The 25251-nt window shown below is 38.5% G+C and overlaps 1 long non-coding RNA gene across 1 annotated transcript in view; it reads left to right on the top strand.

Moving 5' to 3' along the window:
• Positions 1–288: 288 nt before the first annotated feature.
• Positions 289–25251, top strand: part of LOC112629736 — a 36919-nt gene continuing 11956 nt past the window's right edge. Inside the window, exon 1 of the long non-coding RNA XR_003120748.1 lies at positions 289–371. This is a non-coding gene — a long non-coding RNA (uncharacterized LOC112629736). The remainder of the gene's footprint in view (positions 372–25251) is intronic.

The raw sequence follows: 25251 nt of genomic DNA, 5'->3' as shown, positions 1-25251 counted from the left end.
AGATGAGAGAAGGGGAATAGGAAGTAAGGAAAAGTGAGTGACTTCTAGGAGCTGGAAAAGGCAAAAAATGAATACTCCTTCAGCGCCTTGATATGGCTTAGCTGTATCCCCACCCAAATCTCTTCTCCAATTGTAATCCCCATAATCCCTACGTGTTTAGGGGGGGACCTGGTGGGAGGTGATTGGATCATGGGAGCAGTTTCCGCTATGCTGTTCTCATGATAGTGAGTTCTCACGAGAGCTGATGGTTTTAAAATGTGGCACTTCCTTGTTCTTGCTCACATGCTCTCCTGCCGCCCTGTGAAGAAGGTGCCTGCTTCCCCTTCTGCCATGATTGTACGTTTCCTGGTGTCTCCCAGCCATGTGAAACTGTGAGTCAATTAAACCTCTTTCCTTTATAAATTACCCAGTCTTGGGTATTTCCTTATAGCAGTGTGAGAATGGACTAATACAAGCCTCTAGAAAAGAATAAAACTTTTATGACACCTTGATTTTAGCCCAGTGAGACCTCTATTAGACTTATGACCTGCCAAACTCTAAGACAATGGATCTGTATTGTTTAGGTCACTAGGTTGTGGTAACTTATTATGACAGTAATAGGAATGAACACAGCCACCTAAGCCCTTCCCTATCAACCCTCTTTAAAATTGAAAACATTTCCCCCATCTCATACTCCATGTTTCTCTTTTCTAACCTGTTGTTTTCCACAATGCTTACTACCATCTCTCATAGTATATATTTTACTTATTTGTTTATTCTCCGGCTCCATCCCAACTAGAATGCAAATTCCTGGAGGGAGGGGTTTTCTATTTATTCAACAATGCATATTCAGTGTCTGTACCTCGTAGGTGCTCAGTAAGTATTTGTTAAATGAATGAATGGATGAATTTACTGAACCTTGAGTCTGGTGAACATGGCTAGGTGCTGATGATATAAAGAATAAGCCATAAACCTTGCTGCCAACCAAACCATAGTCTAGAGGAGACTGAGGACACATAAACAAATACTTGCCTGGCAATTATACATAAAGCTAAGAAGGCAGTCACATAGCACCACAGGAAGTGGTTGCACAAGGGGTTTAGAGAAGGTTTCAAGTAAAGGTAAAGTCAGAGACCAATAGTAAGAGAGGCAGATAAAGACATTTTCATTGGATAATTTGCATATCATATTTAAAGCTTGATGTCCTTACTTTCTTAAACTTTCTGCCTTCTCTAAGAAATTACAAACTTTAGGAGGTCAGGGACCATCTGATACAATCTTGCAATAATTAAAGGTTAACTTAATATGCTAATCTCTTAAGTTTACATAGCATTTCAGAGTTTATGAGGTGTTTTCACACACATTTTATTTTAAGTCTTTAGGTATCACAAAGATTCTGAAAAGGATGTAGATTAGGTGTTTTTATCTTAATTATGCTGAAACCATGAAGTCTAAATGATAATAATGATATATCATTGGCATACTTTTTCAGTATTTATATAGTGCTTTCCTATATATCAACTTCCTTCATCTCCCCGCCAATCTTAAGTAGGTAGATAGGACCGCTACTATTGACCAAGTTTGCTGATGAAGAAGTTGAACCTGAGGGTGTTTAAATGACTGCTATGGATCATGCAATGTTAGGAAATGGGACCAGGATTTAAACTCTTTCCATGCCACTTCCAATCCAGTGAATTGATTTATAATTCATTGACCATGAGAAGCTATGGGACATCCTTGAGGAGCTATTACAAAACAGTGGGTAGGTAGAGGTGGGCGGATCACTTGAGATCAGGAGTTCGAGACCAGCCTGGCCAAAATGGTGAAACCTTGTCCCTACAAAAAAAAAAAAAAAAAAAAAAAAAAAAATTAGCCAGGCAAGATGGTGCATGCCTGTAATCCCAGCTACTTGGGAGGCTGAGGCACAAGAATTGCTTGAATGTGGGAGGCAGAGGTTGCAGTAAGCTGAGATCATACCACTGCACTCCGGCCTGGGTGACAGAGCAAGACTCCATCTCAAAAAATACAAAAACAAACAAACAAACAAAAAACCAACAATAAACAAAACGTAGTGGAGAGAAAAGAGTTCAGGCTTGGGGTGGAGTCCAACACTTTTCAATCATTTCCCTTACTTCCCTAAGTCTTTGGGTGAGTCACTTAAACTCTGCAAGCCTTAGTTTTCTCATATGTAAAATGGGAATAATGTTGTTATAAGATTATATAAAATGATTATATGCAAAATGCCTAGAGCAGTGCTTCACTGATGATGATGATTAGTTTTAGTATCCAATTAAAGTTATAGGTATGGCGTTCAGAGGAGCAGTCTGGCCTGGATTTGGGAGATGTGAGCATAGGTAAGGCCTAATATATCTACTGGGGGAAGTTTAGTGAACAAACTTGTTAAGACCAGAAGCACTGAAGCCTGTGGCCCTTATGCTGTCTCCTGGGGGCCTCTGTTCAGTGGTCATGTTTTGGCCAAAAGGAAAGCAAACCTTCCACCTGACATTATTTTTCAGAGAGTAAGAGAAACCAACCTCCTCTAGCATTAGCAAGAAAGGGGAAAATATCATGTGTGTATAGGAATGTCTCAAATAATTTAAAAGCAGAAAGTAGTTAGGCCTTAGGAGTGCAAAGACTAGTTTTTCTCTATTCTCATCTTTTTTTTTTCTTAATCTGCTGAGTGACCCACTTTCTCTGAAGACCAAATTTCTCTCCTTCATTCCACATGCTTGTTCCTAGGCTTATGTGTTATTGTTCTAGGCTACCCACAAGGACTTGCTCAACACTCTTGGTTGAGATTCTAAATTCTAAAGTCCTGGGAGTTTAATATTTAGAATCTCATTGTCCTGGCCTTAGTCAAATGTCCTTCCCTGATTGAATCGACTAAGCCAAAGTTAGAGGGAAGTGTTGTGTGGCATAGATGTGACTGTTGGAAGCCACTCCTGTGAGTGGAGTGGGGTGTTAGAGACTGGGAAGGTACCCCAAAAGTTGTTCACAAAACTCCTCCACTCTGTGTCTTGGTTTTCATGGTTCCAACCCGGCCTCATATAATGAAGTAGACCCTCATTATCAGACTCGCAGTGCTTAAGAGCACTGATCTTTTTCTATTCATTTTGGATCTTAAGTGCATGGCGTGTAGCAATATTGATAATTCATGAAATGCTCCCAGGTCCAGTGTTAAGCTTTCACATGAATTATCATATTTAATCCTCATATAGCTGACCAATGGGTGAGTATTACATTTCCATTTTCTATATGAGATACTAATGCACAGAAATATTATATGCCTTGATTAAAGTCCATAGCTAGTAAGTGACAGAGCTAATGTTCAAACCTACTTCTACCTGGGCTCTCAACTGTCACTACATTGCCTCTTACTGTGCTGTTAGCAGAGGCTCAATATATTCTTGTTAAATGCTGTTGCCCTAAAATTTTAGTCAACTCCAAGAAGCTGCCAAAATTCTCCCTTTGGGTGAAATTTGTTTGCATAAATACATTTGAAAGGAGTGAGATATTTGGAAATATATTCTGTGCTGTCAAGAGGTTATTTGTGGAAATGATGGAGAGAGTGGTGCTATCCAGATGAGAAGAGGTTGGAGGGTAAAATCTGTGTATCTACATCAGAACAATTTGTTTTTCTAATTCTTTAACATCAAGCCATTAAATGCATAGACACGCACTTGTACATTACAGCAACTCTCTCTTGATTTCTTTTGTTCTGTCTGAGCTGATTAGAAGGAAGAGATCTGAGTTCTGAAGACTTAGTGGGTGCATCTCTTATTCCTGGTGCTGAAAAGGCCAGGCAGACTTCCCCTTAAATACTATGTGAAAAGTATCCGCAGAATTGTATTTACTTACTTTCTGATTACAGCTGTCAAGAGAAGGCTCTGTAATGTGGGACAGCAAGTACCATGTTAGCTTAGGTGGGGAGGAGGCAAATAGCATTATGTTTTGTCATGATAGGAATGGTGTGGAACAAAATCAGCTCATCCAATAATGTAATAAGCCAATAGGAATGTGATCAGAGAACTGAGTGTCTTATTGAAACATTGTTTTTACCTGGAGCTTGTGGATTTCTTCGTGTGTGCGTGTGTGTGTGTGTGCACGTGTGTGAGAGGATGGAATGAATATTTAACAGTCATATCCAGTGAGCCACCCCACTTGGGTCTATGCTCTCTTGGACATTTATTACTTTTTTCCTTCCTTTTCCTCTGGAGTCAAACTTAGTACTTTCTTTGATCATTCTGATCTTGCCCATCAATAGAAAAGGTGTTTTTTTCCCCCAAATCACAGCTTTGTATGAAAGGGATACTGAAGACCTGTTACTCAAGGTTTGTATTTGCATGGTTTCCTGGGGGCAGGCATTAATTTTGTCACATTCTTAACCATCTTTGTTTATAATAGATTTCCATTTATTAATCAGTAGCTGGGTGTGAGAGACATGGCCTATAGAGGGAGACAGAGGCTGTTTCAATGATTCAGGCCAATGGAAATATTTCAAAAACTGTTTTGGCCACTTGGCTGGCCGAGGCAGTTATTTTTCATGGTTGATATATCCGACAGCAAGATCAACAGAGGCCAGCCATTCCTGAATCACACAACCATGAAAGCACACCACAAATCATGATTTGAAGAAAAATTAAAATTAAGATGTCTTTAAGAACTTTTCAAACTTCCATTCTGCGAGTAGATACAAACCAAAGGAAAGCAAGTTGCAGAACAATACTTAAACCCCAACTGTTTTCCTGTTAAAAGGAGAAATCCTACATGAAAGAAAAAAAAGAAGAGTTGTAAAGCTGGTTCATTTTGAGGCTGGAGTTAGTCCTATTCTACCGTGTTCCATGGCTGCTCACCTCCCTGATCAATTACTTTCTTTGTATTTCACCTTCCTATCTGATAATGATACCTCGGCAGGAGTCAGTATCTCTTAGTTGTGGTGAGAACCTAAAAAGGCTTATAGTATAAAACCTTTCTGATAAACAGTAGTCAGGTTTCTAAATTATGGTCTTCCTTTCATTTTAACTACTGTAAAAAAATTAACAGCAATGCGAGGAGTTGTATGATAGAACTTGCAAAGATGTAGACTCTTGACCGGGGGTGAGAGTGGTAAGTTCATTGATCAGAATAAGCACAGTGATTTGACTCCTTCTCCTGTGTGTCTGTGAGAATACACGGGGGACTCTTTAGATGCTCCATAGGATGGAGTTCTTTAGGAAAGGGACACCCCTTCATCCAACAGAATGAAAATATGATAAATAGGGTGATGTTTTGGTTTTCCATTAGCCTTTCTGTACTGTAGCAGTGAGGAGAGCTCCGGAAAGAAGGACTTGTGTTACTCTGGGAGGAAACTCCAAATATGTCTCTGTATATTTAGGGATCACTTAGACATAAGAATAGGCTATTATGTGGCCATTGCTGAAAGATTTGTGACCTGCCCATTCTAGTATCTCAAAATCCCAGAAGGAGCTCTGTTTGTCCTGGATAGACTGGAGAGAGCATAAGCCTGGAGAAGATACCTAGACAAGAAGAAAGCTGCTCATGCCAGCAGAGCCTCACATTACTGGAACTCTTTACTTGTGTTGTGCAGGTTAAAGTTAAACAACTGGCCAGTAGAAAACAAAAGGGTCTGAGTTTTAGTGTTTGTCGATTTTCATAGTGTAAATACCCCTGGTACTTCCTCCATGAGTGGTTTCAAGCTACAAATTAGGCGTTGCTGATGCAGAGTTGGAAAGCAATGTGCACTCAGCTCTTGCAAGCTTGCACACCACTGCCTCTAACCCTCCTGCACATTCCTGCATACTCAGGGACTCTGGATCAGCCAGCACAAGGCAAGTGGAACCCAGATAACCATTCCTGTTTTTGGACAAAGAAGCCTGACCTGAATCTTGTCTCCTTTAGTAATTTTGAGAATGGAGTTGCAAGATCTTAGAAACTTTCCCGTCTTTTCTGTAGGACAAACAGTGATATGTTAGTGATCAACAAAAAATATTTCTTTATAATGAAGACCTGTTTTCCTTTTGGATCCAATCTGGAAGATATTATTTGTACCAAAATATAAGGGGCTATAAATTTCTCTCCTACTGTAGCAGAAATACAGAGACATGGATTACTGGATGTTGAAGAGACAGAGAGGCAGGGTTGAGTTTTAGTGGTAAATGAATAAAACAGTCAATTCTAAAATTATAAATTACAGATGATAGAATTTTTATAAAGCATATTGGTAGAAATTGAAACCTTATAAGAAATACACTTGAGAACTACTCCATAATTAGTAAAGTCTGAACTTCGAACCATTGTAAACTGAGAGACTGATAGTTTTCTAAAAGCAATGTCGAAAACTCTTATGTAAAAGTGTAATAGTCACAGTGCAGACTAGAAAGATGAAAACAAAAGGGAATACTGGTTGAACGGAATCAGAGATAATTCTTTTAGACCCTAAAACAATGGTGCTTCAGCTTTAGTGTGCATTAAATTAAATATCATGGAGGTTTGCAGGAGTGGCAGCTGCTGTCAGTGCACTGCACATATTCCGGGCATCTCATCTTCCTGTACACCTCAAAGACTCTATACAACAAGCATCTCTAACTCTCTGCTTGGGGACTTTCCCTCTAGACCTAGAAACAAACACGCTCGACCTCTGTGCATAGCAGCCTGGAAGTTCCAGGGAGCTAGTATGCCCTCAAACAATCAGGAATGAGAGTTGGGACACAGATACCCCAGGGTCCATATTCTTCAAATTGTACAACTTTGAAATAATGTTCTACACTAGTGGTTCTCAAAGTGTGCTCTGGGGACCTCCGGAGGGTCCCTAAAATTCTATTAGAAGGTCTTTGAGATCAAAACTATTTTTGAACTACTATCAAGATATCACTTGCCTCTTTCACTCTCCTTCTATCACAAGGGTACAATGAAGTATCCCAGAGGCTACCTGACAGGTGATAATGTCACCCCTATGAATTCTTGTGTTTAAAACATATTAGTTTTAATTTCTAATATAGTAGGTATCAATAGCTGTAATTCACACAAAAACTCTTTGGAGTCATCAACAATTTTTAAGAACATAAAGGGATTCTAAAACCAAAACATTTGAGAATCACTGCTCTCTACCATCTCCCAGACCCGCAGAGATTCGGCCCCAGGTGTGTGAAGCAGTGACCTGCTCATTAACGTATTCAGTGTTGGTACCTTCATATCCTTGCCTCATTTTCTCTTATCCATTCTGGTCTCAGCGTCTGCTATTGAGGGATCCAAGTTAAGTCTCCAGACCTCACTCTCCAAATCAAGATTGGATGGTGCTTGGGAATCTGAAGTTTAATAAGCAACCTGGATGATTCTGATGCTGATGAATCATGGGCCTGATCTACAATGAATTTCATAAATTCATTGTAAAGAGCAGGAATATATTGGAAGTTTGCACTTGAACCATCATAATGAGTTCTCTCTCTCTCTCTCTCTCTCTCTCTCTCTCTCTCTCTCATAAACACTGTTTAACTCCTTGGGTCTGTAAATTCAGGTTTTAATTCTGTTTTATCACCCAGCTTCTCAGGGTTTTCTTAATCTCAGTATCAATCTCTTTCTGTTTGTCTTTCTCATTCTAATTGTAGTTACATTCTACAGTGTAGTCAAGTACCTATATACCATATACTTGATATAGTTCTAGCTCTGTAATGAGAGTTGATTCCATTTGAAATATGTGGGTTTAATTGCCGAGATTATGAAATTCTGAGTTAAAAGACACTCCCATGTCCATCAATGACAGACTGGATTCAGAAAATGTGGCACATATCCACCATGGAATACTATGCAGCCATAAAAAAGGATGAGTTTGTGTCCTTTGTAGGGACATGGATGCAGTTGGAAACGATCATTCTCAGCAATCTATCGCAAGAACAGAAAACCAAACACCGCATGTTCTCACTCATGGGCGGGAACTGAACAATGAGATCACTTGGACTCGGGAAGGGGAACATCACACACCGGGGCCTATCATGGGGAGCGGGGAGTGGGGAGGGATTGCACTGGGAGTTATACCTGATGTAAATGACGAGTTGATGGGTGCTGACAAGTTGATAGGTGCAGCACACCAACATGGCACAAGTATACATATGTAACAAACCTACACATTATGCACATGTACCCTAGAACTTAAAGTATAATTAAAAAAAAGAAAAAAAAGACACTCCCAGTATTGGAAAAGAGCTATCTAAACCAGGTGACCAGTGTCCAGAATGGAGGACTAGATAAGCAGTATATGTCAGGGAAGATTATCCGATAGACATTTATACTAATATGCACGTCTGAATCAAAATGTCCATAGCCCTAATGAAGATCTAATATGCACTCAAGGGAGCTGCATGGGTGGCAGTAAAATGCAGTGGGACACAGGTTGGAGTCTCTAACTAACTGTATGATTAAGTCACCAGATTATTGTGGAAATTATAAAGAGAACACATGTAAAGCACTTAGCCTTGTGAAAGTTTACTCACAAAGTAAACATTTCATAACTGCTAGCTACTATTATTATTACTCATTACCAGGTTTTCAAAAGTATAAGCCAATTTTTTACATTCAAGAACTTATAGTATGATTGGAGGGTGGCAGAAAATAATCAAGGTTTGCGACCAGCACAAGAGAGTATGCGATTAAGTGCTAAAGGACCAGGCACAACTTTAAGGACTCAAAATGTCAGAGAAGGGAATCAGAGAAACTTGTAGTGGTAAGAAAAAAATTCTACAGTGACTATGATTTGATGCATGTGTCTTTGAAAACTAATTGGGCATCCTGTTTCTGAACAACTAAATCAGCTCACACTTTTCATGGCAGATTGAGAATGCAATGTATAGGACGGCTAGAGCTTGGGGCCACTTCTCAAAGTAAATGTCCCATGAAAAAATATAGACACTGTGTGTCTGCTCAAACAAGACATTCTGGATGATCTATAAGGGCCTTTTACCTATTATGACATGTGATGCTTTGTCATAGGTATTTCTTCACAGTCTGTTTTCTTTCAAAAGCATTTCATCACATTTACTTAAACATTTCCCTAGGAAGAATTACAGTCATTTATTTTCTATTTATGCCTTTTAGGAAAGTCAAGGTACCTCGTTTATCCATCCAATATGTCATTCCTCTGGAACTTTCAAGAAAGTATCTCCATAACAAAACATTTTTCTCCATTCTTCACTTACAAAATAACCAAAAAAAATTCTATTATGTATGTGTGTATGTGTGTGTATATGTATTTTTGAACCACAGTCATACGGGAAAAGGTATTTTATTGTTGGGTGGGTCTTGTTCTCTCTCATTAAGAAAAATGTATTGAAAGTCTAATTGTTTTACTCTCTTGTAGTAAATGGCTAATTTGAATACAAATTATGATGCTACCATTTAGCCATATCCTGTAATCATTATTAGTGATTATTATTACTTTTCTATTACTTTATCAATACTAACATAACATTGATTTTAAGACACATTATTATTTTATGTATCACTAAGGATGAAGAAATGATCCTGCAAATGGAAATGTGAGTAATACTTTCCTGACATTTTGAATTTTGAGTCATACTTGTTAAAAGAGCTCTTTTTGACGTATTTAGATTTATGAATTGTATTACGTTCACTTTGTATACACATAAGAAGGAACTTCTTCATATTCCACACTGAAATATTTTTAATCATTAAGACTCAGAATTTTTTTTGACACTGCTATCCTCTTTCTTTTGAACTGCTGATATGCTCTTCAATTTTGATGTTGCTACATTCCTATTTGTAATTTTTTTTCAGTTGAATCTCATGTTGACATCAGAAGTTAAGCAGTTTCTCTTCAGAGTCATAGTGAACTGTAGACAAACTGATATTTGACAATGTAATGGCGGTCCTGAATGATGCATAACTCGCTCACACCAGCACTTCATTGCTTTGAAATTTCTCTAAGTTAATTTTGTTGGATTTGGCAACCTTTTCCTCCCTTCAGTTGCATTTCTTGGTATGCAATATACCTTGGCATGTATTTCAGTAATCAAATATAACACAGTGTTATCTACTTCTGGGGATGCTTTGCCAGAAAATATGGAATTGTGGTTGTGCTCGGCAGGATGGGCTAGACTATATCAAAATATCTGTGGCTTAAAACCACAGGGCTTATTTCTTGCTCATACTACACAGTTTTCTGGATTGGCTGGGAGCTTTTGTCCATATTATCCTCTCTAGGACCCATGCTGATAGAAAGTAGCCACTGTTTGGAACATTGCTGGTCCTTGCGGCAGAGGGAAAAAAGAAGATGGAAATGTCTCACTGCTCTTAAATGTACCTATGCTACTGGTGCTCATATTTCTCTTGCATGTTACATGGGCCACACCCATCTTCAGTGATTTGGGGAAATGTAGTCACACCAAACGCATGAGAGAAGAGGTGGAAATATTTGGTAGACAGCAATAGTGGCTACCACCATTTACACTTCTGGTCACATCATATCCTGTTCACACTCTTACTATATGCTGAACGTACTTATCGCCTCCTTAGAGGAATCAGTTCACAAATTCAATCCGTTTCTATCATCTAGTTTAGAAACAGGATATCTGATTATGTAAGATGACTTCTGCATTAGGAGGTGGTAAGCAGTGGCTTCTATATCGGGTTTGAATGTGGCTTCTCTTGATCCGGAGACCTATGGACTAAGAAGGCTACTTGCTGTGTTCCTCTCACCAATTCCCTATGCCACACAATTAATGTGAAAGATAGAAAAGGGACTTTATCATTACCAACACTTGCATTCACAGAGCGTAAGAATGGGAGACACACAGTAGTCAGTCTTCTGAAGCAATTTTGAAATTCCACTGGGTAGGCATTACCAAGGTCTCCTGACTCAGTGGGGAACGTTCCTTGATAAGTCTGCGGGGAGGGTATATCTCCCTACACAGTTGCTCACTGTGAACTTTAGGTCCACCCTCTGGGAGTTTCTCTCCTTTATTCTCTCTGGCCACAATGCTTGAAGAGGGCAGTGACGAATATGACTCACTTAGGAGCTGACTGAGATTGTAGCTCACTATCTACATGTAGATAACTGGGGAATCCCATGTTGGTTTTAAGTCTCAAATAGTATACATTCATGTTTAATCCAGGCTGATGGTTCTTTAGGCAGTGTAATTTTCCCCAAATTATAGCTTTTTATCTGTTTAATTTTAGTCAGTTTCATGTGTCAAGGAAGGTTATAGTTATCTTACAGACATACTTCTTAGATTTCTTCATTTCTCCTCTCTTCACTTAATTGTGAAGATGTCTATTTTCCCTGGCACATTTTGTTTACTTGAAAAAGTTTATCCTGTGCCATTCTTAATCTGAAATGGGATTATTATTCCAGCGATGGGATGGTAAATGTTTAAAAACTAGCTCTCCAAAAACAAACCAACCAACCCTGATTTCTAGCATTTTATGATTTCTAGGGCATAAATACTCCCACCATTGCCAGTTTCAAGCTGTGAATGTAATTGATATAATTACCCACCATGGGAGATAATATAGACATGAATAACTTCAATAGCATAGATAATAGTAACAGCTTATAAAATAATTAGAAAACAATGAGTTTTGAGTATTTATTACCTTTGTTCAAAAATAAGTTATTTTTTAAAAATTAAGGAGCAAACATTAGAGGTAGTTATCCTGTCGACATCTGCATTGAAATGTTCATTGCCCTATATTTCAGCCCTATAGATACTTGTATTTAACAACTGTCTTACAGATTTCTAAAAATTTAACCATTGACTCTTGTTGAGCCGGTATGAACTGGTTCCAGACATAACTGCCTTAATCCCATCAGATGTTGTGACAGTGAGTGTGGGGGGCTATACTTTTACTTTTGTGCATTCTAGGAGATTGAGCTTTTACTACTACTGTTTCACCCATTTCTCAGTTTTAGGGTTAAAAAACCATTGCCTCAACAAGTCCTGAAATGCTTGACTGAGGGCAGAAGAACCTTCCAGTTTATGAATAATGAGTTTTGAAATGGTTTGTTATATAGCAGTATATAATCAATAAACTATATAGTAAGTTTTTGTCTGAGCATAAGTAGTCAAAGCCAAATGTAGGCTTGCTTAGGACAAAATGAAGAACTCATAGGTTCATGCATCAAAGTAGTGTTCAAAATCAGAATGTGGGATCAATAGGACTCTGGGAACACCTGCTTTGAGAAAAACAGAAACTAGGATCTTTAGCACTATTGGACACTGTGTCTCTCATCTCTGCTGTTTTCTGCATGTAATTTTTCTTTCTCGTTATCTTCGTCCACCTCAGAGGTTTTAAGATTTTCATCTTGGAGTTACCACCAAAAAGAAGGAATAATCCTTCACTTCCAGTTGAAATCTCAAGAAAAGATTTGAGATTATTGGTCTAACTTGGGATTGGTGTCCACCCATTGACCAGTGAACTGTGATTGAGGGAGTGGAAGTGGTGAGGCAGGTAATTATGATTTGCCCCCAAGACGGCTAGGCATCCACCCTTTAACTATAGAAGCTCACACTATACCATCTAGATGATGGAGTAAAGGTATGTGGTTATCCTAACAAGGCAAAGCTGTATATTATGGAGTACACTGCAAATGTTTTCGTATTACCCTAGTGATAGACAAGAAATTGTGCATAGCTACCTGGGAGTTTGTGTTTAGCAATTTTCTATTAATTTCATTATCCATCCATCCTAATGAATTGACCTCTGGACTCTTTGAGGTAAACAAAAAGATGAAGAAAGAATTCAAAATGGAAAGACTAAAGAGGCTTCAAAATACAAGTGTCTTTTAAACTGAATGTTGGAAAGTTTTAAAATAATCTATTCATTGAGACAGGTTGGCTCTGTCAGGCTGCAAATCAATTTTAATATAATAGTTTATTCATATTTCTGCTTTCATGTGAAGTTAGACAAGTGCAGGTTTCAACTCTTGAGTAAAATCTAAACAAACTCTACCAATATTGCAGTTAAACCGTCTGAATGTGTGGGCTAGAAGTCAGGAGAAAGTGGAAGAAGAGACAAATGCAAATACAGAATTCCTACCATATAAGTGAGGGCAAACGGATTGGTAAAGATATGTTTCCCTGACTCTAGACTAGTGGTTAGGTGTGAACTATATGATACCAAGCATCTTTATCGTGAACTGAAGTTTGGTCCATTGCAAAGAGTATCTCTTACAGCTGTAAGATTCAACATTTGTACCCAGTCTCTTTCCTTTGTTGGACAGTGCCTTGGTGAGGAAAAGCTTGCTTGATAGTAGTGCAGAGGGCAGGACTGGCATGGGGATAGAGTGCCTCTCATCCTGTGAAGGTGCAGATTGGAAGTTGTCTCCTGAAGAGGTGCCAGGGTCTAGGTCAGCATAATACGTTCAAAATTAGGCTGCCTGTCCAGCAGTTAAGAAAGAGGGTTGACAAAGTAGGGCCGAAGCAGAGAAGGCCAATGCATCAGGTAAGTAGGCACAAAGCAGTCAAACAGACACAACCTGCAGGAATGCCACAGATGAGTGTGTTGACACCATAGTAGTGGCAAGGTACTGCAGTCTAGGGCCATATTGCTTGGGAAATCCTGGTTTATTACAGGAACTGTACAGGATGGGCAGAATCAATCATAGTTGAGGCTAAATATATGCTTATTTGGCAACAAAGAAATTGGTTACATTTTCAGTTTATTTACATATGTGGTGTTAGGACTAGGATGATGCTGAGATGAGCAGCAAAGGGTAAGGGCATGAAGGTAGTAGGTAACCTAATGTGTTGGAATGAATGAAAGAATGGGGAAAGATCTGCGTATAAAATGTTCATAAGCAGGCCGGGTGCGGGGGCTCATGCCTGTAATCCCAGCACTTTGGGAGGCTGAAGCAGGCGGATCACCTGAGATCAGGGGTTCAAGACCAGTCTGGCCAATATGTCGAAACCCTGTCTCTACTAAAAATATAAAAATTAGCCATGTGTGGTGGTGTGCACCTGTAATCTCAGTTACTAGGGAGGCTGAGGCAGGAGAATCACTTGAAACCAGAAGGCGGAGGTTGCAGCGAGCCGAGATCGTGGCATTGCACTCCAGGCTGGGTGACAGAGCAAGACTTCTTCAAAAAAAAAAAAAAAAAAAAAAAAGATATTGATGAGCAAATGAGGAAAAGCTGCCCATAATTATCATACTTATATACAGGTCTAAAGGTTGCTGCTGTCTGCCATCATTCCTTCCTGCTCTCAACTCCCCATCCTCAGGCTTTCCATGGCTATTTGATTATGGAGGTGGGGGAGGAAAGAGAGTTATGATTACAAGGATAGGATTTGACTTTGGAGTAGAAACTATTCTGTATTGTTTACCTATTTCCCAGGAGTGTTCTGAAGATTTTTACTGATGAGATAGTTGAGAGTGTTATACAAAAAATCCAAATGTGCCTTGTTTAAAATATTGCCTTCTTAGCCTTTCATTGCCTTTGGTAAAGCACAGATGTTTTACCATGCTTGTTTTTGTACTAAAATATAGATAAGATTCTACTTTAAATGACTATAAGTGACTCTAATTATAATTATTTCTTTATTCTGTATACATGTGCATTTTATACCGATTAAGGTGAATATCATGGAGCCTCTTAAGAAACATTCCTAACTTATGTGCTGTGCCTTAATTATTTTTTAGGGCACATATTTGTTGAAAGTGCTGGTGAATTCACTGGCTCTGAATTTCTTCCAAACATATTAAATCACCTTGTAGTATGATTAATCACAGTTGATTTTTTTTTATGAACTCATATCATATTTTGATTTAACTTACCATTTTTTTTCTTCTTGATTCCCTCTGCCCAATTCTTTTAATGAGAAACCAGATTCCTAGAGAAAACATTCCTTGGCACAGATGCCAATTCTCTGACACTGGTGGACTGCAATGCTGCTGTGCTGAATCTCCCAGCAGAATAGGGTATCTGCGGTCAGGTTGTTTTCAAAAGGTTGACACTGGGGCTCTGGCTATGATACTACGGTTCCATTCAGTCTTTTATTATTCCTGCTCTGTAACCTGACTTTGGTCCAGGAAGAGGAAATCCTTAGGCTTAATTGAAGACAATCAGCCTAAGGTCAGGAGGGTAATGCTAAACAGACTGGAGGTAAAGGTAGCATGGAAATAAGGAAGAAGGTAAGACCAGAGTGGATTCAAAGATTAGACTCAAAGATGTTAGCCAAATGCACCTGGAAGGCAAAATATGAACCCTAAAATATACAGAGCCCTGGGGAGATATAAAAATAAATCAAGCTTATTTGGTTTATTGCCTTTCCACTTCCCTGGTGGCTTGTCCAGCTGTTACCCCAGTTTGGGCAGGCGGCTCATATGCCTGAGTTTTAGGTGTTTATCATGGGGTGCCCTGCTAGAACAGCTGCTGGTAAAAGGACCCTCAATTCCTTCATTATGCATCAGCTCCCAAACTTCACAGTTCCTGATATTAAACTGCTTGGATTGGAGATTATAGTGTTTCATTTAAATTTTAAATGGCATGTTGCAATGTGCTTTTAGGTAATTTGTAATGTGCCTCTGGGCATAACACTATTTTAATGTTGGTGTCTAAATTACACAGGAGAGTGGGAATGCTTTAGATGCAAAGGAGTAACCAGCTTCATGTAGGATCTTCTTTCAGACACCTGTGTCGCCCCTTGCACTCCTGTACATAACTGAGAAAATACTGTATCAAAGTTACTGAATGTTCAAAGTGGATTCTCCTTTGCAAAGGCCATTGAGAGTTGGCTATAAGTTTTCCCTGAAAGGTGGTTGTTAATACCATATTACACATGAGGAAACCAAAGGCCTTTATATAAGACTCGTAACTTCGGAAGTACCAACACAGTGGTCAAAAGCCAGGCTGTAGGACAGACTGCCTGTGTTAGAAAACTGGCTCCATCATTATCTATGTTATTCTAAGTAAGTTACTCATCTTTTTTGTTTCTCAGTGTTCATATATGAAATTAGGAATAATAGTTTCTACTTCGTATAGTGATGGAGAATGATGAGTTAATATTTTTAAAGCATTTAGAACAATGCCGGATACATAAGGATGATCAGAGTATTCCAATAGATCCATGGTCTCTTATCTGAAACCCTAAGGGAGAGATAGGTTTTTGAATTCAGAATTTTTCAGATTTTAGAACAGTAATATGAAGCAAATACTATTTTACATAACAGCTACAGCAGGGTCGAGGGCACCCTATAATCAAACACTTTGGCAGTTTGCAACCCAATAGATGAATGATTGTTGTAAGTGGAAAAAAAAAAACCAAAAACAGAAAATATAAATAGGCTTACATAAGTTCAGGCCAGATTTAGTCACTAAGTAATTACAAAAACCTTTCAATTTCCAGAGCCTTTTCGTATTTTGAAATTGTGAATAAGGGATTGTGGATCTGAATTAATATTGAGTGGTAGATAAATTATTGGAATCCAGAAATCTCCAAGTTCCAGGTTAGAATTTTGAGCCAAAATTCTTCCTTTTATAGTTTTGCAAACTGAAAACGGAGAACTTAAGTGGTTTCCTCACAGTCACACAGGTGCTCATGCCAAATAAGGGACCAGATCCTTGGCTTTCTGCTGTGGAGTACAATGTTCTGCACTAAACACAAATGTTTTTTAAAAATGGACACCCCTAAATGGTAATTCCATGGAATAATGCTTGATGAAATTTTTTTTAAAAAGAAAGGAATTCTGTATTCTTTTTTTGAAACCCGTTTCCCCTCCCCCACTACCCTGAGCCTTTACTATCCTAATGAGCTTTGTGAATCTATGAGAGGGAGACAGGTTGCGCACCTTTCTTAAATGTATTTTACTGTAATTCCTTATTTTGAGAACTTCTCACAGAGCACAACGGGACATTCTGTTTCACTTTATTCGAAACAACAAGAGTTTTAATGATCACTGCACTGTGTGGATACAGGCAGGGTGGTGATTCCTATCATTATAAGCAACACAAGATACCGTTCTCTTAGACTGCATTTCCTTCCAAGGAGAGCTGCAGGCTCATCAAGCTTTATGAACTCCATGCTTCTAGATGAGGTTAGCTTGATTGAGAAGGCACTGCGATCCACAGTTAAGGCATCCAGGAATCTCAATGTAGCAATTTTAAAAAATGTAGAAGTCCCGAATGATTTATGGACGACATTTCTACAAACCATGTTCTGTTTTGTTTTGTTTTGTTTTCAAAGAATGTGGTTCATGGGTAAACCAAAAAGAAGTGAACTCATTCAAAACTGACTTCATCCAGTCTCCCATCCAATGACTCTAGTAAAGAAGCACAGTTTCCTTATGTTGTAGGATTTCAGTTCCATCACTCTCACCACAAGATGGTGAGGGGGTTGATGCTTACAACATCTGTGGGTAAATCCATGGGTTTGAAATGAAATGAACCTCCTGGTATGTATGCCCTCAAGTCTTCCAAAGAAAACATGGTTTCTTTTCATCTTAAGATATTCCAGAAATGTTGCTCAAGCCCTTAGAGATGAGTTGTTCTTCCTGAAATAATACCAGTTCTTCTGGACATGCAATGAGGGTGTACACTATGTGCTTAAAGCATTTCGTTCTACTAAGGTTCTGTTGGGAAAACTTTGGGTTAGGAAATGGCTGTTATGCTAAAACTTTAATAAGGCCCTGTATTTCTCTGAAATCTCTAGTCCCCTAAATATTTACTGTTTATGTTTCTTTTATAAGCAACTGGCTTTTCTTCTAAGTTTGTGATGTCTGTTATTAAATAAAATATTGACTACTTTGGAAAGAAGGATTGGATGGATAGACTTTACCTGTGTTACCAGAAGCATGGTAAGTTGTATTCAAATGGACTCCTGAAAGAAGTAGTGCTTACTTGGCTGTACATTAGAATCATTTAGCAATCCTTCAAAGTATCTGATGCCCTGGGTAAACCTGAGTAATTATATCAGCATCTCTAGGGACAGGATCCTGGCATCAATACTTTTTAAAGTGTCTGGGTGATTATGTGTGACCAAGGTTGAAAAACACTACCTTGGTCCAGATGGTTTTTTTGTCCCATCTAATTCTAATACCTTTCATTAACTCTATCTCAGGGGTTCTAATCTAGTAGCCCTTGAGCTGAATCCTCTTTTGTTTGACCAGCACAGAACAAGGTTAAATATGATTGAATTAGAAAGACCCTAGGCAAGGTCTGCACTGCACAGTGGCAGTCTCAACAATCTCTTGTGTTATACCCGGCCACTTCTCACACTGAGGATACCTGTCTGACTCCTACAGGTATTTGATTTTGTGAGTCTTTAAAGATGAAAATATTTATTGTTTATGGAAACATAGATTCTCATTTTCTCCCCATGGCAGAGCTCCCTTCAGAGCAAAGAGGTGCTCCTGGGATGTTGAGTAAATCGGCACCCAAGATTTGGAGACAAGTCTTGGGTATCAGTTTACTTGTCACCTCTACTGACATGTGGTCAGTGGCAGCAGAATCAGACGGAAAGTGAGACTTTCCCTGAGAGGAATCAATAAGACCTAATATCGCATCCCAGGGAGACACTAAGAGGAAAATAGTAGGATGCGTAATAAGGTTAGCAGTTGAGAGGGTTGAAAGCCAGATTGAGTTCAGATTCAGCAAGTTTCCAAGAGAAGCACTTTGAATCAGGGTGATGAGGATGGAGTCTTCTGTCTCCCTCTACCTGGAGGTGCCCTGTGATAGTGGCAGGGTGTTACAGACTTACCTGGCCTCTCGTCAGGGCTACCCTTCCATCCCATTTCAGGTATTGCATGTCAGTACACACCACACCAGAGTCAGTAACCACAAGCATTTCAAAGGTATATTACTCATGCAGGGATAGGTAAGGTGAGGGGAGTTCTTGGGCAAGCGGATGCGCCAGCATGAGGCTCTTTGCTGTCTGGGATAAGAGAGAGGGTCTGGTCATGGAGATGAGCATAGCACAGGAGCCCTCTGGTGGGATTTTTGAATAATGCCTGTGGCAGACTAACTTCCAGTGGCCTGTCCCCATGTGGGGGTAGATGAAAGGGGCAGGCAGGTTGCTTTGCATGTGTTTTAGGGGGATTGCATAAGTGAGTCAGGTAAGATATACAGAGAACAAATAATTAAGAGACCTTTCAATCTATTAATGCAACCCCTTTAATTGAACAGCCATGGCATTATGCATAAACACTCTGATCCCTGGGCAGAGAGACACAATAAACACACAAATAAATACACATTATATCAAGTGGTAAGGATGGGATTCAAGTAGCAGTTATTTACATACAGCAGTCAAGGAAGGGCTCTCTGATAAGGTGACCTTTGAAAGGAGCCCAAATGAGGTGAGAATGAGCTTAAATCTATCTGGGAGATGAGGCAGAGTGTGCCAGGCAGGAAATATTAAGTACAAAGGCTAAGGGGAGCAACCTGGCTGAAGGGAGGGCAAGGAGGCCCGGGAGACTGGAGTGGAGGAAGCCAGGGCAGGCCAGGGAAGACTGAGGTCAGAGAGGGCATTCCTATGGGTCTATAATGCTATAGTAGGGAATTCAGATAGTTTTTCCTTTTGTTTTTATTTAGCATGAGAAGGAAGCCATGGGAAGGTTTTGAGCAGTGGAGAACAATCTGATTTACCGCATACAAAGGAGTAACAATTTGTGGTATATATACACTTATTGCAAAGGGAGTTGTGGAAGGGAGGAATGAATTTGGATCAGAACCATGAGACAAGGCTGTAAGAAGAAGGGAGATAAATTCGTTCTGCTTCTCTTCCTGCATAGACCCTATAAAGAAATGCTGAAGTTGGAAAATTGTCATGTGTTAATTTACCAAAGATGGGGTTTGTTGCCTGAAAAGTAAAGAAGAAAAATTAAGCATTCCACATAAAAACATTTACTGGGGAAGAGGAAAGATGGACAAACTTGAAGCACTTCCAGAATGGACACAGTCATGTCGATAGAATGATTGTCCTTGGCAGTTGCAATCAACTGTGTAAATCTAGTTTGGATCAGTCTGAAGTGCATCTGTTGTAAAATCTTGAATTTACTTTCAATAGGGTGTATGTGTGTCTTATTGTAACCCTTGAATGAAAGATAGCTATGGTACTTCCTGCTCTATTTCCTGAGGCCTGTGGAAGCCCTTACAATCATCCCACAGTATCCACAGGGGATTGATTCCTGGATGTCCCCAATACCAAAATTTATGGGTACATAAGTCCCTTATATAAAATGGCATCATATTTGCATAAAACCTATGTGAATCCTCCCATATACTTTAAATCATCTGGAGATTACTTATAATATCTAATACAATACTATGTAAATAGTCATTATACTGTATTTTTAAAAATTAATATTACTTTGTGTTGTTCTATTATTTTTTTCCCCAAACATTTTCAATCCACAGTTGGTTGAAACTGTCATTGCAGAAGCTTGGATATGGAGGGCCAACTGTACTTCTTTTTGGCTGAAGCCCTTTGCTGGGAGCATTGGTCACACATCTAGTTTGGGTCCCCTTCCTTTTCATTTCCTTAGTCTATGTCTATAACTCCATTTCTTAGGTTGCCCCATTTGTGTTCATGATGAGATTTATGCAAGACTGGGCACTTTTGTTTTGGAGCTGACGATACATTAATTGCAGAGTTTTCTTTCTCTTCACCTGCAGTCACTTAAAAGTTCAATCTTTCCAAATTTCTACCTTATCTAAGTTCTGCAACATATTTGTACTCACCTAATTATTTGCATCTGAATCGCTACTGCACAAACCCATGCACAGTGAATGCCTTGGGTGTACAACTCTCAGGGCTGCAGAGGTCTCAATGAAATGCTCTGTGCCCATGAATGCCTTCTACAGTTTTTGCTACTTCTATGGGATAATTTTGTTTTAAAAGACACTTTTCAACTTTTATTTTAGATTCATGGGTATATGGGCAGGTTTGTTACCTGTTATATTGTGTGATGCTGAGGTTTGGGGTATGAATGATCCGGTCACTGAGGTACTGAGCATAGTACCCAATAGTTAGTTTTTCAACCCTTGCCTCTCTCCATCCTTCCTCTAGTCCCTAGTATCTATTGTTTTTGTGTCCATGAGTATCGAATGTTTAGCTCCCATGTTTTCACTTATAAGTGAGAATATTTGGTATTTGGTTTTCTGTTTGCCTAAGATAACAGTCTCCAGCTGCATCCATGTTCCTGCAGAGGACATGGTTTCATTCCTTTTTACAGCTGCATAGTATTCCATGGTGTATGGGTACTGCATTTTCTTTATGCAGTCTTTCATTGATGAGCATTTAGGTTGATTCCATGTCTTTGCTATTGTGAATAGTGCAGAAATAAACATACGCATGCATGTGTCTTTTTGATAGAATGATTTATTTTCTTTTGGATATATATCCAGTAATGCGATTGCTGGGTCAAATGGTAGTTCTAAGGTTTTTGAGAAACCTCCAAACTGCTTTCCACAGTGGCTGAACTAATTTACATTCCCATCATCAGTGATGAAGCATTCCCTTTTCTCTTCAATCTCACCAGCATCCATTGTTTTTTGTCTTTATAGTAATAGCCATTCTGACTGGTGTGAGATGGTATCTCATTGTGGTTTTGATTTGCATTTCTCTAGTGATTAATGATGTTGACCATGTTTTCATATGTTTGTTGGCTGCTTGTATGTCTTCCTTTGATAAATGTCTGTTCATGTCTTTTGCCCATTTTTTTTTAAATGGGGTTGTTTTTTGCTTGTTAATTTGTTTAAGTTCCTTATCAATTCTGGATATTAGACCTTTGTCAAATGCATAGTTTGTGAACATTTTCTCCCATTCTGTAGGTCGTCTGTTTACTCTGTTGATAGTTTCTTTTCCTGTGCAGAAGCTCCATAGTTTAATTAGGTCCAATTTGTCAATTTTTGTTTTTGTCTCAATTGATTTTGAGGACTTAGTCATACGTTCTTTTCCAAGGTTGATGTCCAGAATGTTGTTTCCTAGGGTTTCTTCCAGGATTCTTGTAGTCTGAGGTCTTACATTTAAATATTTAATCCATCTTGAGTTTATTTTTGTTTATGGTGAAAAGAAGGGGTCCAATTTCGTTCTTCTGCATGTGGCTGTCCAGTTATCCCAGCAGCATTTATTGAATAGGAAGTCCTTTCCCTATTGCTTATTTTGTTGAAGATCAGATGGCTGTAGGTGTGTGGCTTTATTTCTAGTTTCTTTATTCTATTCTGTTACATTGATCTATGTGTCTGATTTTGTACCATGTTGTTTTGCTTACCATAGCCTTGTAGTGTAGTTTGAAGTTGGGTAATGTGATACTGCTAGCTTTGCTTTTTGCTTAGACTTGCTTTGGCTATTTGGGCTCTTTTTTGGTTCCGTATGAATGTCAGGATAGTTTTTCTAGTTCTGCGAAAAATGACATTAGTAGATCTATAGTAATACCATTGAATCTGTAAATCACTTTGGGTAGCATGGCCATGTTAATAAATATTGATCCTTCCAATCCCAAAACGTCATGTAATGTTTTTCTGTTTGTGTCATCTATGATTTCTTTCTGCAATGTTTTGTAGTTCTACTTGTAGAGATCTTTCACCTCCTTGCTTTCATATACTTCTAGGTATTTGTGTGTGTGTGTGTGTGTCTGTTGCTATTGTAAATGGGATTGTATTCTTGATTTAGCTCTCAACTTGAATGTTATTGGTGTATAGAAATGCTGCTAATTTTTAGACACTGATTTTGTAACCTGAAACTTCACTGAAGTCATTTATCAGTTCCAGGAGCCTTTTGGTTGGGTCTTAATGGTTTTCTAGGTATAGAATTATACAATCAGTGAAGAGAGGTTGTTTTACGTCTTCTTTTCCTATTTGGATATTTTTTATTTCTCTTTCTTGCCTGATTTCTCTGGCTGGCAGTTCCAAAAATCACTTTTTGTAATGTGGAATTAATTTATTTTTGTAGAAGATGTCTCAAATACTTCTTGGTTCAAAATGCTTTCATCTTTATTTTTAAAAAATCTCTCCCAATTAAATGTCCCTTCTGCCTAGCTTCGAAGTTGGCAGTAAAGCTCCCTCTTTGTGGCTTTACAACTTTATCTTTCCATACTTCCACTGTATGAATCATGTTCATCTGTGAGGTATGATGAGCTCCTCACTGCTGTGGATTTTAGCTAAAACTAAAATTCACAGCAATGCCGCTCTTGCTGCAAACATTGGGATCAGCCTTGACTATCCCGTAACATTGTATTTCTGATTTTATTCTTTTCCTTTATCCTACCAATTTAATCTGCAGTCACTTCAAGAGAAGTCTGTTTAAAGGATATTCACATTCTGGTAAGGTTCTTTTTGAACTTTTATATGAAATGTAATATGTCATATATCTAACACATTGTCTTGCATGGAATATACATTCCAGAAACATCTTTTGATTCTTATAAATTCCTCCCATGCTACTCCTCTTTTTCTCCTACAGCCTTAACTCAGAGCTACTTTTCATATCAGGTCTGATGCATTAAACCCTTGATTGGTTTTCTGCCTTGCCTTCTCTGGGTCTTACCTCTTCATGAGGACATAAGCTCTTAGAAAGCAGATACTTTCTCTTATTTCAATTTTTTTTCATTGTCACATACAACGCCCAGCATATAGTAGGTTCTTACTGAGTTTTTTTAAATTTAATTTTTAAATTTTTTATTTAAGAAATGGTGCTCGCTCTGTAGAAATACTCCAAATCAGAATTTTCCAAAGTAAGGAAAATTCTGTGAGGGTCTCTCTTCAATATTCTCTGCTTAAAACAAACAAGTTTCATGAGCAAATAATTATGGGAACTATTACAAACTGCACCTCTATCTTGGATATTTGTAGTGGGCTTTAGATATCAAAAGCTATAGAAAAAAAAAAACCCGCTTAACTTTAACTCTTATTTCCCAAACATATTTGACTATAAATTTTATTTTTAAAAACAGCACATATTGCTCTCTTTTGGAATTATTAATAGTATTTTGTGTGCCACAGTTTAGGAAATGTTATTCTAAATTTTCTATTTCCAAAACAGCGAGGGAATGAATATTGTCACTTATTGAGTCAATTAACTTATTAAAATAAGTAATTCAGGTTTCTGGCCCTCCAGGTTCTAGCTAATAAAGTATGCATAAAAAGGACTTGCAGCAATAGTGGTCAAAATGTTATTTTAATTAATGGCCAGTCAGTGCCAAAAGACTTCCAAATTTATGACCGTGGTAAGCTCTGTTGAAGAATGTGGATGATATTATAGGACATCCTATTCTTTTTCCTTACTGAATTGCAGAAAACCAGGCCCATGAGTGTCACAGATATAGACACAATAGTCCTGTGCTTTTACTACCTGGATTCTGGAAGTATCATCACCTCTGGACTTCGTAAAGATCTAAGGAGTCATGCAGAACCAAAGACAGGGGTTGGGAGTTGCTTTGCACTTGAGTTAGAGAAACTTTGCTCACCAGTATCAAGGTGGTTAGAGTCTCAGAAATCACATTGATTGCTTCTGTTACACTGAAGAGATGGAAAAATAGATGGATAGAGGAATCAAAAGGTTTATTTGAGTATACTTTCATTTGTAACAAAATAGGAGCATAAGAAAATAAAGGTTTCCTTCTTTCAACACTTTCCAACAATTTGTATTTTTAGCCATTTGGGCTGAGTAGCTGTTCACTTGGGGAAAGGGCCTGCACTGAATCGCTGCAATTGCAGTCTTATTTTTATTGGGGTGGTTTACTGCATATATACTTTTAGTCTTCTATGGCCATTGGAAAGTTTAGCTTATGCCCCTCAGAAGATACTAAAATGCATTACAGAGAATATTAATTAGATTTGGCCTCTTTACATAATCCCATATTTCTTGGAGATTTTGTTTATGTATTACTTTTTAAAAAATTTTTGTCAGATTGAGTTATTTTGGAGAGTCACTCTTTAGGTTCTGAGACCCTTTCCTCAGCGTGGTTGATTCTGCAGTTGACACTTGTGACTGTGTTCTGAAATTCTTGAAGTAAGTTTTTCAGCTCTATTTGATCAGTTTGGTTCTTTGCCTTTCATCTCCTTGTCATTTTATTGTATTTCTTAGAATCCTTAGATTGGGTTTCAACTGTCTCCTGAATCTCGGTTATCTTCCTTCCTTTCACATTCTGAATTCTATTTCTTTTATTTCAATCATTTCAGCCTGATTAAGAACCACTGCTGGGGACCTAGTGTGGTTGTTTGCAGGTAAGAAGGTACTTTGGTTTTGGAGTTACCATAACCTCTGAAGATTGAACCAGGAATAAATTGAATACCTGAACAGACCAATAAGGAGCTCTAAAATTGAATCA

Source organism: Theropithecus gelada, chromosome 8 (genome assembly GCF_003255815.1).
Source record: "Theropithecus gelada isolate Dixy chromosome 8, Tgel_1.0, whole genome shotgun sequence".
Classification (NCBI taxonomy): Eukaryota; Metazoa; Chordata; class Mammalia; order Primates; family Cercopithecidae; genus Theropithecus; species Theropithecus gelada.
Note: the sequence above shows the minus strand (reverse complement) of the source record. Positions and strands in the feature narration are given on the sequence as shown.